This window comes from Pinus tabuliformis, chromosome 9 (genome assembly GCF_031772625.1).
Source record: "Pinus tabuliformis cultivar Carrire ecotype Pingquan chromosome 9, CPIR1, whole genome shotgun sequence".
In the NCBI taxonomy this organism is placed as follows: Eukaryota; Viridiplantae; Streptophyta; class Pinopsida; order Pinales; family Pinaceae; genus Pinus; species Pinus tabuliformis.
The window spans coordinates 674,964,791-674,983,571 of record NC_142307.1 but is presented as its reverse complement, the minus strand read 5'-3'; positions in this window follow the sequence as shown (position 1 = coordinate 674,983,571).

The window sequence follows — 18,781 nt, the reverse complement described above, 5'->3', positions numbered from 1 at the left end:
AATTTTAATTATACATTTTCAAATATCAGAATTTTCAACTCTGATAAAACTCCGTGTTTTTCATTGATGCATTACCAAGGAAAAGAAACACAAATAGACATAAAATTCAATGCAGATTAGTATTAAATCATTTATAAAAGGTTAGAATTCCATAATCCATTATCACTTTTTTATCCTCATCTAACCATTATCGTAGTAATGGGTTTCAAAAGATCTCTACCATGTTCCACCCTATGGACATTCAGGGACCATTTATAAAAGGTTAGAATTCCATAATCTATTATCACCTTTTTATCCTTATCTAACCATTATCGTAGTAATGGGTTTCAAAAGATCTCTATCATGTTCCACCCTATGGACATTCAGGGGATTGAATGTTCTATGTAGAGATTCAAGCCATATTAATCTAACAAGAAGGAGATCCTCGTCTTCCAAAGGACATATTTGGAGGATCCCTCCAACCTATCCTAATCTCTAGCACAGTTGTGGCCATCTCTGATCTGATACAGAAAATCCCTCTTCCTCTCCTCGGTTGCTGCTCTGCTATTCACATTCCCTCCTGAAATGCGCATATCTGCTCGCTGCTACTGCAAATATGCAATTGGGAAAATCAGATTTCTTGGCAGATAAATCTCCCTTTGTGTGTGATTTTCCCTTCCACCCAGCACTGATTTTGCAACTGCAAACTACTGCAAAACCCTATGCGTCCAACCAAGGGAACTGCTCAGCAAAACTCTAAGTTGTTGTTGCTCCCTCTGACTGTTGGAATTACTAATTTGGGTAGCTTGAATTTTCTGCAACCCCTGCAACTGAAAATCAAACTTCTACCTCAAGAATTTAGACTTCAAATTTGAGATGCCGAAAATTCCACAGTAGACATTTTTGAATGCCAACATTTCGAGTCTATATCAAGGCCCATCATCAGGACAAAGCTTGAGGAGAAGTAGGAGAGAGAGGGGGGAATAAATAGAGAGTGATCAAAGGAATGAGTCAACAGTGAGAGATAGAAATGTATATGCAGGTAAAACCTAATAAGTTAATTTAATTTTATAATAAATTATTATTAATATATTTATTTTAATGACAATTTATTGCTTTCAATGCAACCATGGCATCGATTCAGGACCATAAGTTGAAACAGACCAGTTGTGCTAGCTTAAGGTGAGTAATGATGGCAAAGGGTGGAGTGAGATCAAGATCTCTGCATTGTTTTAGAAAATGAAGATTTGTTGCTCTCCTTTCAATTTTATCATGGTTTTCTCAAGAGAACGAATCTCAAGCCAGAATTCCCTTCCGTACAGGGAACTGATTTGGGTTTGTAGATTTTTGTGGTGTTGATCTTGAATTTGAGATGTTGGAAATTCCACAGTAGACATTTTTTAATGCCAACATTTCGAGTCTATATCAAGACCCATCGTCAGGGAAAAGCTTGAGGAGAAGCAGTAGAGAGGGGGGGAAATAAATAGAGAGTGATGAAAGGAATGAGCCGACAGTGAGAGAAAGAAATGTAAATGTAGGTAAAACCTAATAAGTTAATTTAAATTTATAATAAAATTAAATTAAATAAGTGAATAAATTTAAATGAGGATTAGAATGAGATATTACAATACAATTAGGATTAGAAGGCAGAGGAGGAGAGGATTTAAGGGAAAGATGGAAGGGGGAAGAATCAATAAAAGAATAGGTTGATATTTATTAATGATTAGGGGAAATTTATGATCAGAATTATTGGCGATAAGGGGTTTAGAAGAAATATTATAACTAAGGTCAAAAATTGAATAAAGAGAAAGGGGAAGGGAATTATGGGAAACATAAGTCGAAGTAGAAGGGAGAGAATAGGGGGATTTTTGGTTTTTAAAGTCAAGGAGGGTATGGTATTAGGGTTTGGGGGAGGGGAGCAGGGAAATCAGAGAGAAGGGAGGTGAGGATAGTGGGAAGAGACGAAGGTGTATCCCATGAATAATGTTGCAATGTCAGAATATTATGGGAGGAAGAAGTATGGGAGGAGGGTTGACAAAAGAAGCTAGAATATCATGGGAAGGCGTAGTGTAGAAATTTTGTTGCAACGCTGGAATAATGCAAGGCGATGAGGAGTTGGAGGAGGGTTTGATACACAAAGCAACAAAATGAAGAGGGGGCCATCGATGTAGTGTGATCAAACATCACAAATAGGTAAGGTGTCAAAACATAGAGAATCGTTGTTTGATGCTACAATCAACCAACCATAGTCAATATGAGAGCTAAAGGTCGAAGAAGTAAGGCTATAGGATGAGAGAGATAAGGAAACCAAGGAGGAAGTGGCCGATATTTTCAAGGTGATATTGGGAGAGAGGGTGTTGTTCGAGGTTTGCAAATGAGATATGGATGGAAGGGCCTATTCAAGTGAAGTAGACTACAAAATGATCAGAGAATAAGGATTATGGATGGATTCAGTAGAAGGAGAACCAGAAGGAAGTGAGGGGCAAGAGGGGAATGAGAATAAGGGTGGGGAAGATGAGGTTGAGAGACTAAAGGACTATTGAGAGATAGACTCAGAGAATGGGAAGAAGATAGTTTGTAGGATGAAAATCTAGAGAAATATTTATGCCATAGAGAGTGGAATTTACTAATTTGGTTTTTAATGGATAATTCAAGAGTATTAGAAGAAGAAATAAAAAACATATGTCAAGAATATTTTATAAATCATGATTAATAATGGATGCAATTTTCAAATGTACTTTAATAAGCTTAGAATATAAAAAGAATAGTATGGACCTGGTGTGATGAATTTCAGCTTAAATAATAGCAAAACTCATCCTCAATAAGATCTAATTGAGGTTAGGTATTTATTCTTGAGGAATAAATGCAGTAAAGATGGGAAAATTTGGTCATCTTGACACCGCTTCAAGAAATCTATATCAACAACTATTTTGGCCATTTTTATGCATAGCTTCTCAAACTTTCTAGTCTGAGGGAGACAAACCTCTTCATAGGGGGTTAGAATTTTAGTATATAGGTTTTCGCAGTGATAATATTGTTAATGATGAGAGTTTCTTCTGGAAGACTATGTAGTATCATTGGAGTGTCTGATGTTTCAGGTGAACACTTCACCCATCTCTAGGGATAGAAAACTATATAACCGATATGAAGATGCTAGACCATGAATAAATAGATAAAGGATCTTAACGTTAGGGGAAGTAAGGGAGTTTTGTGAACGTTAAAAAATTATTAATAATTATTGAGGAAGAAGTCAAATAAGAATAAAATAAATAAATTATTGGATTAGGAATAAATTATTTATTCAAATATTAAAACAATTAATTATAAATTATTAATATTAATATTAGCAAGAGGAAATGATAGGAAAATTATTAATATTTTTAAGAATGATAAGAAATTATAAGTATGAATATTTTAAGTTATTTGAAAATTGAAATAAGAAGTCAAATAAGAATAAATGAGATTAGTTATAAGAAAGAATTAAAATATCAATAATTAGATTAGGATTAAATTTTAAATTAAATCTTAGGTTTAAGTGGAAACTTTCAAAGTTTAGGTTTTAAGTGGAAGTAGTTTGTTGGTGATACCTTGTTAGTTGGTCCCATGGTATTCATAAACTCAAAGCCTTCCTCACCCATCTTAATTAAATATCTCCCCACTTCCAATTCACAATGGAAATTGAAAGTAACCATTCCCTCCCCTTTCTTGATGTTCTTGTTTCTCACCTCCCCAACAACTCTCTTACCCACCAATTCTATCAAAATAAAACCCATACCAATAGGTATCTCCATGCCACCTCTCACCATCATCCTTCACAAAAATTTGTTGTTCTTAAAACCCTTATTACTCACGTAATACAAATTTCTTCTTGTTAATCCTTTCACATTGAAAATCCCCATCTTAACTATTCCCTCAAAGTTAATGGTTACACCTCCTTCCATATTAAAAAGGATTTCCATTCCTCCGTCCACCCTCACCCTAAAAATTTGACCATCCGTTCTCCCTTAGCCAAATTCACCCTTCCCTATATTCAAGGAATTACCGATCATATTTCCAAAGTCCTTTAAAAAAGAAACATCAAAACCTTATTCAAACCCCAAACCACCCTTAGCCAACTCTTTTGATCTCCCAAATATAATATTTACCCTATGTTAGGCCCCATAGACTACGAGATCCCTTGTTCCTATGGGATGTCTTACATTGGACAAACTAGTAGATCCTTCAAAGCTCGCCTTAAAGAACACATCACTGACACCTTCCATAATTAAACCTCGAAATCCACCATCACTGAACACTCCCTCAAAACATGTCATTTAATTTCATTTGAAAATACCAAAATCTTAGCCTTTGTCCCATTCCACTCGAAGCGTGTCATTAGGGAGGATTTATCAGTTGAAAAACACCTTAAAAACTTTAATCGATAATATGGTTATAAATTGAGTCAACCTTGGAAGCCTACTATCCATTTCCTCTTTTCAAAAACCTAACCCTATGTCACTAATCTCCCCTTTTCTTATTTCTTTCACCCAAACCTATTCTTCTTCTTATCCCCTTGTGTTCATTCTCCCCTTCTTCCTTCCTATTTTCCCTTATTTTTCATGATCTAATTCAAACCTTTTTCAACTTAAATCTGCAGCAACCCTTGGTAACTTCAAAAACTTTATGTTACTAATTTCTTTTTTTATATAGTTATAGGAATGAACGTAGAAGTGTGGGACGAAAAAGTTGGGACATTTAGAAGGAAATGCATGAATGTATGATTGGTTTTAATGAATATAATATAATGGTATTTTTTTTAAAACCATAGTTAAGTGGAGTAAGTTGAGCCAGGTAGTTGGACAGTTGTGGGTGAGGTAGTTACTTACCCAAACTCCTCTTTTTGAAATAAAAACTCCAAGAGAAGGCCAAGAGGGCGTCATGAACCTGAGGCGGGAGGAGAGGAGATAGAGAGGGAATAAATGCAAGAGTTGGTTGGCTAGTGAAGTTTGCTTGGGCTATGTCTGGTAGGGATAAAATAGCCTGAAAGATAATCCCAACGAATAATATTGTCCAGAGAAAAAAAACACTACTTTAGGTAAAGCTATCTCAGGGGGAGGTGCACTAAGTGACTAACCTCACGGTTGGGAGGATCATTTCTCACTCTGGTGGTTTCAAACCACAGGGAGGAAATAATTCAAATAAGTAATGTTGCTTGAATATTGTGTATGTTGTAAACATGTTAAGGTGTATTGTTAATTATGAATGTTTTCTTGAAATATTTCCGAAAATTACACAACCATTTTTATAGAACATTGGTGAAAATTTATGTAGAATGTATCAGATCATCTGGTGAACACTAGTTAAGCTATATATAAAATTGAATAAGAAGAAGGGAAGACTGAAGGAATAGTCATGACCTTATTATGAAGTTAATTGATTACTAACATGAGACTATTGTTACAGGGAACTTGTAGTTGTTTTGATTAATTAAGTAAGTAAAGGGACAACACCCATAACTGAATAAAGATGATAATATTACAACCCAAGAGTGGAAGGGGTAGATATGGAGGTACCAGAGAGGACGAGTACCCAGAAAAATCCCTTCATTGGTTGGCTGCAAAAAAAGAAAAATTTGACTATAAACCATACAAACATAAAAACATTATTGGAAATAGAAAATTTCTAGAATCGGAAATGATTTTAAATTGAAGTATTTAATTTAACTATCAAAGCAAAATTATTTGGAATAGTAATTTTCTGGAACATTAAACGACTGTAAAATGGAAATATTTGAATTGAGTTATAACCATCAAACATGAAAATTTACTAGAAGTATCCACTTCCTGAACAGTACAATCTTTAATAGAAATACTAAAAGTACAACCAACAAATGTGCTTCAAAATGGAAAGAGGAAAACCCTATAGAAAATTTTGCGTTCGGAAAACAGCCACTCAAAAACTACCAATACTCAGAGCATTACCGCATTTCAATCCAAGTGAATAAGATTACTAATGATGTTAGGCGAAAGCTTGGAAAACCCAAATACATTATATAAATATATATTTCTTCGACCGTATCTCTAACATAATATATAACATTTTTGTCCCATGGCCATAAGGAATCTGGAATAAATCCTTAACCCTCACCATTTAGGCCGAAGTCAATAATTTAAAAAGAGAAAAATAGTAAATCTTTAACCCTCGCCTTTTAGGGTGAGGTCAATAAGTTAAAAGAGTAGAATAGTAAATCGTTACTTCCGAAGCCGACTGGGTTAAGGGACATGCTTTCCAGGCAAGGCTGGGAAAAATACACACCTGGAGAACAATGTCGAGACATACTGTTAAAGAAGGCCAAGGATATATTTTGAATCAGAACCCTAAGAACGAGTGTGGGAGGTATTCGCATCACAAATGTGAGAAGGAAGTTAGAAAATATCACCTCAGAGACACGAAAACCCTGCTAAAACCATTAAATTTCTCACCTGTAGTCATCGCCTTCAATATAGAGGTAATCCTTTCGAAGACATGGAACTGTAAAAAAATCATGTGTTAAGGACTTTCAGAGAAAAAAGCGATAAAGGTGAAAGGTTTGACCTCAGTGAAGGGTAAGGTCAAGGCCCTCACCCACGCTGTGCCTAAACTGACTCTGGGTGGCGGAATGACAAGCCAAGACCATGTGATTATCCAACCCCTAGAGAATAAAATCAGAGAGGTAATTATATCAAATTTGCAGTCGAATGAAAGCTGCTAAAACAGACATACAAGTAGTAGGAATTAACTCACCATGACCTCAGTCGAACAACAGGGCCTGCAGAACAATTTGATAGTTGGTAGCGAAGGAGTTGAACCCATGAAACCAAAAATGGAGGTAGAAAACCCTCGCAAACCTCCTAGCTAAAAACCATACCTTGAATCGTGATGGAATGAAGCTGGAAAGTGAGAGGGGTAGCAGGGTTAGTTACCTGCCTTTCAATTTGCACCATCCATTCGTTCACAGCACAGAGGACCATTGATTGGGTAGCAGATCCTGAAGCAAAAGTGACAGATGGACGAAGTAGGTTCCAATGTCGAGAGAGTTTGAAACATAAGGGAAACACTATTATTAAGATCCCATCAACCTTATCCAACAATAGGTATAATCATTTAATTCAAGCGGTAAGCCTTATAAGGAAAAACCATAATTTAAATCATTGTAATGTGTCAGGTAATTCCTCGTCCACAACGAGTTTATGTAAAATATATGGAAATATTTTATAGTCATTAAAGTATCAAATAACATTCTATGTGATTTAGCTTTATTCTAAGATAAAATATTCCCTTATTCTATTATTATTTTTTGGAAATTTACCTAGGGTTGTGACAAGTGGTATCAGAGCGAGGTTTTCAGCATGATGGCTTTTGGGAGATAGTAATATATTTTCTTATCCTTTTGTTAATAACAATATGTATTTTTTGTTAAAAATGAGGAGGAGACAACTGGTATGAGGAGAATGGGGTACACACCACCAAGGCCAACTGTGGGAGTCGGCCCTGATTTAGCCATTGAAGGGTACCCTAAGATGTGGATGCAGTTGGGAAAAGAGTCACAAAATGTTAATGCAACCCTATATGAAACAGTGTAGTAGCTAAAGGGTTGAATAAAAACATTAAGAGTAGGCAATGAATGATTAGGAAAGGATCTTAAAGATCCTTTCTGACAGAAAAAACCACTGACAATGGATTCCAAGCCCAAACCCTGAAAATTGGTCTAGAACACATAGACAGAGGTAGGATAACCCTGAATCTGAAGGAGATCAGAAAGGCCATGAGGAGGAATCTGATAATGTTTCTGAACACAAGAATTTGAAAAGATAGAGAACTAAATTGCAAGGTGATTTCAAAAAGATAAAACCTCTGGTGTTTGATGGTGAGTAGGAAGAAGCTACCGAAGCCTGGCTCATAAACATGAACAAGTACTTTCAGATTTATGACTATAATCATAATTTGAAAGCTTGGTAGGGAAAAGACACCTTATGGTGGGAAGAGGTGAAGACGGTGTGCAAGATTAATGAGCAGGAAATAACCTGGGAAGATTTCCAAAAACACTTTAAGGATATATACTTAACCGAACGTTTCTATGACGAAACAGAAAAATAATTTCATGAACTATGATTGGGACAACATAAAATGGACGAGTTTATTACAAAATTTACCTCACTACTGAGGTACGTTCCATATATACAGGAAGAAAAAGCCAAAGTTCTATGTTTGATTAATAGCTTACCGAGTTTTGTGAAGGAACAGTTGGAGTTCGATAATCCCAAGACTATGGATGAAGCTATTAGAAAGGCTAGATTTTGTCACCAACAAATGAAACAGAAAGGGGATGATGGTAAGAAATGGACGAAGAGAAAAGGACATAAACAAGCACAACCTGGTAGATGGTTCAAGTCACCAAGATTTAAACATTCTTATAAAAGCCCACAAAGTGGACATTTGGGAAAATTCCAATAGAAATACAAATTGCAAGGTGAAGGAAACATCAATGAGAAACATAATAAGTTTGAAGCAAAGAAAAAAATTAAACCTCTGCTGCAATTATGGGGATGTGGAGGGCCACATTATGTTAAAAATTGTCCTTAGTGGGAGGGAGTAGAACTAATAGCCCAGATTCAAGAAGCCTTGAATGTGGGGGATGTAGCAAGAAGTCTACCCATAATTAATTTCACATTGGAGGATCATCAGGTGGAGTATCAACCAAACATGGTAGAATTTGAAGGTAAGATTTCTAACCATTCTGTGTCTATTTTAGGTAATTTTAAGTTATGTTACTCCTAAAGTAGTGGACAAATGTCATTTGTAATTAAGAAAATTTAAAAACCCATGGCTGATGTAACTAGCTATAGGGGCTAAAATAAGGGTGACGGCTAAACTTGATAACTGCCCAGTGATGCTAGCAGACCAGTCAATTACTGCAAATTTGAATATCTTGCCTTTAGGATCATATGATGTTTTTATTGGAATAGATTGGTTAGAACATCATTTGTCACTCGTTGATTGTAAAGAAAGAAGAATTAGCTACATGAATAATGAAGGCATAAGGTAGGAAGTTCAAGGTGTGAAAAGACCCCTGAAATTGAGACCCATTAGTGCTTCACAGCTGGAAAACTGTATGAGGAAAGGTTGTCAGATTTATGTTGTACAAGTGGGCTACACTAATTCAAAAGGAAAAACAGCCACATTAAGAGACTTACCTATTGTACAAGAATTTATTGATTTTTTTCTTGAAGATATTCTCGGGCTACCTCCTCAAAGGGATGTGGATTTAACCATTGAACTTATGCTCGAAGTTGCTCCTGTATCAAGAGCCCCCTACTGTATGAGCATCCCCAAATTAACGAAATTAAAAATGCAATTGCAAGAATTGTTGGACAAAAAACAAATTCGTCCAAGCGTGTCACCATGGGAGGCTCCATTGTTATTTTTTAGGAAAAAGGACAACACTTTAAGACTGTGTATCGATTACAGGAAATTAAATAAATTGACAGTAAAAAATAAATACCCCTTACCCCGAATTGATGATTTGTTCGACTAGGTCAAGGGGGCAACAATATTTTCTAAAATTTACTTGTGGTGAGGTTATCATCAGATAAGAATAAAGGATGAAAACATATATAAAATTTCTTTTAGAATGCGATGTGGGCATTACGAATTTGTGGTTTTCCCCTTTAGATTAAAAAACACCCAAACAACGTTCATGTGTCTCATGAACAATATATTCCATTCGTACTTAGATAAATTTGTGTTGATTTTTATAGACGATATTCTTATTTATTCCAAGAATATGGAGGAACATCAAGAGCATTTACGAATAGTTTTACAAACTCTACGAGAACATCAGTTGTATGCAAAATACAGTAAGTGTGAATTTTTCAAAGAGAAAATCCAGTATGTGGGGCATGTCATTACTAAGGACAGGATAACATTAGATCCAGAAAATATAAAAACTATAATGGAGTGGTCGGTACCTAAAAATGTGGTAGACATAAGATCCTTCATGGGTGTTTCCGGTAATTATCAATGGTTCATTCAAGGATTTTCAAAAGTGGCCTATCTTATCACTTCGTTGCAAAAAAAAGGAAGAACCTTTAATTGGACAACTAAGTATCAAAATAATTTTGATCATTTGAAACATTTGCTTACTACTGCTCCTATTCTGAAAATCATTTATCCTTATAGGGATTTCATTGTTTGTATGGATGCCTCCAAAGAAGGAGTGAGTGGCGTGCTCATGTAGGAAGGTAGAGTAGTCGCCTACGAATCTAGGAAGCTGAAAGAGCATGAACAAAAATATTCAGTGTATGATTTGGAGTTAACAATTGTAATACATGCTTTAAAAATGTGGCGATATTACTTACTTGGAAAATGATTTATACTAATGAAAGATCACACTATTCTAATCAATTATTTCAAACAACCCACTCTGAACACTCGCCGAGCACATTGGGTTGCATTCCTAAGCGTGTTCGAATTCGAAATAAAGTATTTGAAGGGCAAAGAAAATCGTGTGGCGGATGTGTTAAGAAGGAAAGTAAACTACCTTTACGAAATTCTATTCAGTAAAATAGAAACAAAGTTTAAATAAACAATTAAAGAGGCTGCTAATAGAGACCCAAAATATCAGTTTTTATGGTAGCAAGCAAAGGATCCAGTTAGCAATGAGAGACAACTCGATTGTGAAGTGGACGCATCAAATTTGTTGGTATACCGAAACAAGATGTATGTGCCTAACCAGATTGGTATAAAAAATATGATCTTGGATGAATACCATAAAAGTCCTTATGCGGCCCACCCAAGCTATTAGAAATTGATCACTGCCTTGAAGAAGGAATATATTTAGCCCAATATGAAGAGGGAGGTGACTGATTACCTGGAAAAATGCCTGGAATTCCAGGTAGTGAAGGTTGGACATCAGCATCAAGTTGTACTACTTCATCCTTTACCCATTCCTGAGTGGAAATGGGAGACTATTACACTTGATTTCATTACTGGCTTACCCAAAACCAAAAGAAAAAATGACTCAATAATGGTCATGGTGGACAAACTAAGAAAATTTTCACATTTCATTTCGGTTCAATAATAGTCCAAATAACAGATATATTTATGAGAGAAATCTTTAGATTGCATGGAATCCAAAGAGTGGTAATCTCTGATAGAGATGTTAAATTTACTTCTGCTTTTTGGAAAGCTTTGTTTAATGGGCTAAGTACTCAAGTCCAATTTAGCACTGTGTATCATCCTCAAATGGATGGGTAGACTGAACGGTTGAAATACTAAAATTACAACCAACAAATGTGCTTGAAAATGGAAAGAGGAAAACCATGTAGAAAAATATGTGTTCGTAAAACAGTCGCTCAAAAAATGCTAGTACTCAGAAGATTACCACATTTCAATCCATGTGAACAAGATTACTAATGAAGTAAGGTGAAAGCTTCAAAAAACCCAATGCACTATACAAATAGATATTTCGTCGACTGTATCTCTAATATAATGTATAACAGTTTTTCCCCGTGGCCATAAGGAATCCAAAATAAATCCTTAACCCTCGTCATTCAGGTTGAAATCAATAATTTAAAAAGAGAAGAACAACAAATCTTCAACCCTCGCCTTTCAGACTGAAGTCAATAAGTTAAAAGAGCATAACAGTAAATTGTTACTTCAAGAACCACTTGGGTTAAGGGACATCTTTTCCAAGAAAGGCTGAGAGAAATACACACCTGGAGAACAATGACGAGACATAATGTTAAAGGATGGAAAGGATGGATTATGAAACAAAACCATAAGAACGAGTGTGGAAGGTACCTACATCACAAATGTGAGAAGGAATTTAAAAAATATCACCTCACGGACACAAAAACCCTGCTAAAACCATTAAATTGCTCACTTGTAGTCATCAACTTCAATATAGAGGTAATCCTTTCGGAGACTTGGAACTATAAACAAATCTTGTGTTAAGGACTGTCAGAGCAAACCAAAGTGGTGAAGGTGAAAGGTTTTACCCCAGTGAAGGGTTAGGTCGAGACTCTCAGCCACGTTGTGCCTAAACCGACTCCGGGTGGTGGAATGACAAGCCAAGACTGCGTGATTATCCAACCTCTGGAGAATAAAATCAGAGAGGTAGTTCAATAAACTTTGTAGTCAAACGAAATCTGCTAAAACATGCATATGAGTAGTAGGCATTCACTCACCATGACCTCATTCAAAGAGCAGGGCCTGTAGAACAATTTCATAGTTGCTAGCCGAGGGGTTGAACCCATGAAACCAAAAATGGAGGTAGAAAACCCTCGCAAACCTCCAAACTAAAAAACCTACCTTGAACCATGGTGGAATGAAGCTGGAAAGTGAGATGGGTAGCAAGGTTAGTTACCTGTCTTTCAATCTGCAGTGTCCATTCGTTCACAACATAGAGGACCATCGATCGAGTAGCAGATCCTTAAGCCAAAGTGACAGATGGACGAAGCAGGTTCTAGCGTTGAGAGAGTTTGAAACATAAAGGAAACGTTTTTATTAAGATCCCATCATTCTTATCCAACAACAAGTATAATCATTTAATTCAAACGGTCAGCCTTATAAGGCAAAACCATAATTCAAATAATTGAGATGTGTTGGGTAATTCCATGTTCACAACAAGTTTATGTAAAATATATGGAAAACTTATATAGTCATTAAAGCATCAAAGAACTTGCTATGTGATTTAACTTTACTCTAAGATAAAATATTCCCTTATTCTATTGTTATTTTTTGGAAATTTACCTAAGGTTGTGACAAAATCCTTTCTTCTAGTGTAATAATTTAATTTATTAATATAATATTTTCATATTTTATTTAACCCTTATCTCTATCTTAGATTTTAATTCTTTACCAAGTAGGTTTTGATATCATATTTTATTCATTATTATTTATTTACCAATTTCCTTATTAATAATAATCTCCAATCTTTTATTATTCAACTATTTTGGTGTATATTAAATTTAACATTAACATATTATTAACTTTTTATTAACTTTTTGGCCTCTTTGATCATTTATTTTAAAATCCATTTTTATAATTTTTCTTCATTATTCTAATTTAAAATTTTAATAATCTTTTAATAATTATAATATGGTTTTTTGTTATTATTAATAATTATTTCATATTAGATGCTTTTGTGATTCATGATATAATGTTAAGATCTTTCGGAGAAATCACATAGAAAACATACGGTCACTTGTTTCGAACCTCAATCTAGGTTCATCACGACCATGTGATGATGAACCTAGATTGAGGTTCTAAACGCGTCCACCCTATATTTTCTATGTGATTTCTCCAGAAAATCTTAGAATTATTAATAATTATTATTATACTTTTTCAAATTTCCTTTTCACCACTACCCTGAGCCAATTTGATTATTTCTACTAATCTTTTAGTTTTAATTTAATCCTAATCTAACTATTTAATTTAAAAGTTAATCTTAATTTAATTAATTGATAATTTAATTCTTTCTTATAACTAATCTCATTTATTCCTATTAATTTTCAAATAACATTCATGAAATCTTCATACTTATAATTTCTTCTGATTCTTAAAAATATTAAAATTTTTCTTATCTTGACCTCTCACTAATATTAATATTAATAATTTCTAATTAATTATTTTAATATTTGACTAAATATTTTAATTCTAATTTAATCCTAATCCAATAATTTATTTATTTTATTCTTATTTGACTTCTTCTTAAATAATTTCCCTTACCTTCTTTAAGGATAGATCCTTTATTGATTTATTCATGGTCTAGCACTCTTTGTTTCAGTTTCTTTCTTTGAAGATGGGTGAAGTGTTCACCCAAAACTTCAGACGCTCCAATAAAATGTTGGATATTGAAGAAATAATAATAATAATAATTTAGTATTAAAATATTTGTAGGCCTAGTCTAACTTATAGACGAAATAACATTTTTCACTACAATCCAACAATACAATTTCAAATAAGATTGTGATTCTTTATTGTTTAAAATACATTTTTGAATATATAAATAGATTCAACTCTCTCAAAAACCCTTGGGGCACTCAAATTCTATAGAATAAACAACTTAAACTCATGTTTTTAAAAAATATTGGTGGATTTTAGTCTATATATATATATATATATATAGATAATTTGTTCGCTAATAGACATTTTCCAACTCAGTATGGAAGAGATGCTTTCTTGTCTTGTCCTGCCTTGTTATGTAATCATTTTGACTCCATCAAATTATATAAAAATAAAATAAAATAAATTCAAAAGAAAATAAAAATATAAAAAATTATAATTATAATTGATTATAATCAATAATAAAATTAGTCTAAATCCATCTTAACTCTAGGTCTAACTCCATCTTAAATTTGAGGTGCAAACCTCTTTTAGAGTGAAAAGAGATTTGACCCCTCTCAGGTTGGATCTATTTTGGTTTTACTACACTTAAAGGTGCTAATGAGCCCAATATGGAAGAGATGTGTAAGGTTATATTATGTAATGTAAACCTTTTGAGTGTCAAATTACATAAAAATAAAAATAAAATACAAAAAAATTCAATAATTATAATTACTAATCAAAACATTTTGACTTCGTCAAATTATATAAAAATAAAAATAAAATAAAATTTTAAATATAACAAAATAAAAAATAAAACTAATAATCATAATTATTAATTATTAATAATTAAACTAAGCTAGATCCATCTTAAGGTGCAAACCACCTTAAAAGATGTGTTTCTCTCAACATTGATAGATCCAAAATAAAGATAAATCTACATTGATATATTTCATTTTTACTTTTAACAATCTATTTCTATTTACCTTGAAACTAAATTTATGCAATATCAAATATCTAAAGCAATTAATTTGTTAATATTTAAATTCTTTTACTATTTAATTTAATTTAATTTAATTATATATATATATATATATATATATATATATATATATATATATAATTTAATTTAATTTATTATCGATATATATAAAATTACATCATAATATTTTTTTTATGAAAAAATAAAAGACCTCATTATTTTAGTTATAAAAGAAATAATATTTTAAAATTTTAAAATTAAATATTTACGTTTTAAATTAAAATTAAAATATTGTTATTGTTATTGGAAATTTCCGGGAAAAAAAAAACTGTGTAATAAATTTTGATCTTGATCCGTTCAATGTCCATCTTTTTGATAACATAAATACACTCTCAACATAACATATGACACTCTCAACCTGACATACTCGAGAGTCTCCTCACCCATGGACTTCTAGAAAATTCAACGATCACCTTCTTTCATATAAATATATTATTTAATTTGAATGCATGGTTTTTGAAGAAATTAAATGAAGTGTTATTTACTATTCATGGAAGTCCATCTTTTTCCTTAACATAAATACACTCTCAGCATAACATATGACACTCAACCTGACATATTCGAGAGTCTCCTCACCGATGGACTTCTAGGAAATTCAACGATCAGTGTCTTTCATATAAATATGTTATTTAATTTGAATGTATAGTTTTTGAAGAAATTAAATGAAGTGTTATTTATTATTAATGGAATCGATTTATTTGATTAGCCTAATTCCAAGGGTGTTGAAGAGAATTGACTTCTTGACTATTTATTAGGGAGGTGTTTATACGATGGGACTCAATCAATTCAGCTACCTTTTGGGGCACCTAGACTTTCACAATTATTCATATTGTTGTTGGAGATTTCCGGACTATGTAATAGATCTTGACGTTTTGGATGGGTACTCGCTTTATGGTCCCTCATGATGGATAAGTATCGGACACTGAACCTTTGGGGCATCTAAGACTTTCACAATTATTTATATTGTTGTTGGAGATTTCCTGTGTAATGGATTTTGAGGTTTTGGATGTATATTATTATTGGAGATTTTGGGAGGAGAATTGTGTAATGGATTTTGATCTGTCAAACCGAAAATTGGGATAGATCAAAATCCATTAAGCAGTTCTCCTCATACAATATGAACAATTGTGAAAGTCTTTGATCATTTATATAACCAACCTAGATCCATCTAACTCCATATTTATCATGCACCTAAAGGGATCAAATCCTTGGAGATGCAAACCTTTCCTCAAATTAATAATTCAAAGTTAATAATAATAATAATAATACTAATAATAATCATTTGTTGAATTGAGACTTCTGTGATCCATAATAGTTATAAGTAGAACTTCGGCGTAAATCACATATAGAAAGACCTTTGACGACCCGTTTCGAACCAACGAGTGTGGTTCATCGTCAGGACAAGTTGAAGAAACAGATCCAGCTTTGCATGATAAGTTGAAGAAACAGATCCAGCTTTGCATGATAAATAGTCTGAGCAGAGCCTCCAACGGCTATCTTGATCAACGGCTAATTTTGACTTAGGGACCAGAGTCAAAAAGTCAAAAAGTCAATTTGATAATTTAAAGGAAGATAGTTATTATTTTTTTTTTAACTGAAACGGTTATAAATTTTATTTATGTAGAGAAAATAAGAGGGGACTTTGCCATGGCAACCCCGATTACAAAGTAAGCAACCTTCTGCTTCAGATTTTGGAAAACATCGATTTTATGGTATCTGGAGGAAGATGTTACCATTTACTATCAGTTGTCCTTTCGGGAGAGAACATCCTTTATTTGCCATTTGGTCAGCTTCCCCGTTCAAGTTTCTGAGGATGTGATAGAACTTATAGTTGTTGAAATCTTGCAGCACTCTTTTTAATCTGCCCAGGATTTTGTTTAAAGCGGCATTACTAAAAGACTCTTCAGTATTCAATTTCTTAATTAGTATCTCTGAATCACCAAAAACTTGCAGCTCTTTAATACCCTGTTCTCTTGCTATTTGGAAAGCTTTGAGGAGACCATATATCTCAGCTTGATTATTAGATTTCTGTCCTAAACTCCAGCTAAAACAGTCTTTTAGTATCCCATCTGTGGAATAAATGGTACCTCCTGCACCAGCAGTTCCGGGGTTTCCTTTGGAGGCCCCGTCGAAGAATATAGTGGTTAACTTTTTGGATCTCCACCAGGTTGAGAAGACATCCTCTTGGTCTCTTCTGCGCCATTCCGGGTTTGCTGGTTGGGGTGTGGGAGGAAATTTTCGAAGAGCAGGCTCCAGGGAGCATAGCCATTTCCTTTCTTCAGATAGTAAAAGCGGATCCTCTTTATGAAATTGCAGTTGTGCTGCTTCCAAAAGGAAGGCTTTGGCTTTAGCTGCAACCTGGAAAGGGGAGAGTTGATGCCCATTGAAAATCTGGTCGTTGCAGGCCAACCAGATCTGCCAGCAAACAAATTTTGGAATGGTTGTTCATACTTTGTTCCAGAAAGATTTTATGGGAATTCTTTGTGGATATTGATTATTCCATTCAGCGAAAAAATCATCAACAGAACACTGGGGAAATGACGGAATTTGTAATCCCTGTAAGATGAGGCTCCACGTTTCCTTAGCAAAATGGCATTCCAGAAATAAATGTTGGGCTGTTTCTTTATTGTTTATGCATAGCGCACACCTGTGAGGCCCAACTATGTTCCTCTTCTCCAAATTGTCCCCTGTTAAGATTTTGTTATGCATCAGTGTCCAAAAGAAAAAATTAACTTTTGGGAGGGCGAGACTGTCCCAAACTCGCTTCCAAAAGGCTGAATTATGTTTGTTATTCCTTGATTCCTGCAGGGCCTTGTATCCGGCTGCTGTGGTGTATACGCCTACCTGACCCCATGCCCATCGATCTTTTATGTGTCGATTCTCTGGCTTTGTCTCTTCCAGTAGCTCAATTAGATGGTTTCTCTGTGCGGATAGCCAACCAGGTGTGTCGTGGAGGTTCCACCCGGCCCACTCTCCTCGGTGGTCCCATACTGAGATATCGGATAGCCTGTTAATGCCAGCATCAATCATCCATTCTCTGATATCTTTTATTTCATCACTCTGTTCCAAAGGATCACCTCCCATAATCCGCTCCTTCCACAGATTAGTTTTGTTGCCATTGCCTAGTATTTTGTAGAGCAATTTTTTGAAAAAGGAGCTGCTTTTGCAACAGAGAGCCCAAACATTCGTACTGTTGACAGGAGGCTCGGATTGTAGGTTGCTGAGAGACGAGTTTTGGGCGTATTTAGAAAGCAGGATGACGCTGGTCAGATTCTTGGGATCGCTAACCAGTTTCCACAAGAGTTTTCCTCCGAGTGCAAGGTTAACTAGAGATGGGTCACGGATCTGAAGGCCTCCTTTTGTTGTTGGCCTTTTAATCAAATCCCAATTGACTAGATGCATCTTCTTTTCATTTCCTTTCCCACCTTGCCACAAGAAGTCTCTTAAGAGCTTGGAGATCTGCTCCATGACATTTCTGGGGGCTAGTAAGAATGCACCCTGATAGACTGGCAGCGCTGATAATAGAGCTTTTATTAAAATGACTTTGCCTCCTTTAGATAGCCAGAAGCCGCCCCATGATGCTATTTTTTATTTTATTTTACAAATAATGTCTGACCAGAGTGACCTTCTGTTCGGACCATTTGTGATTGGCAGTCCTATATATTTGAATCGATCCCATTGGGTGTGGCCTCTGAACCCCAGGGCATTTGTAATTCCTGTTAGCTCTTGATTATCGATATTCCAGGTGTAAATTTTGCTCTTGTTTTTGTTGACCTGCGCTCCAGAGACCCTGCAATAACTTTTGAGAACTGAATCAAAACCTTTGGCGATTATGGAAGATGCGCCTCCAAGAAGAAGAGAATCATCTACGAAAAGAGCATGGTTCAAGGGAACTGCACCAGGGGAGGGTTTGAG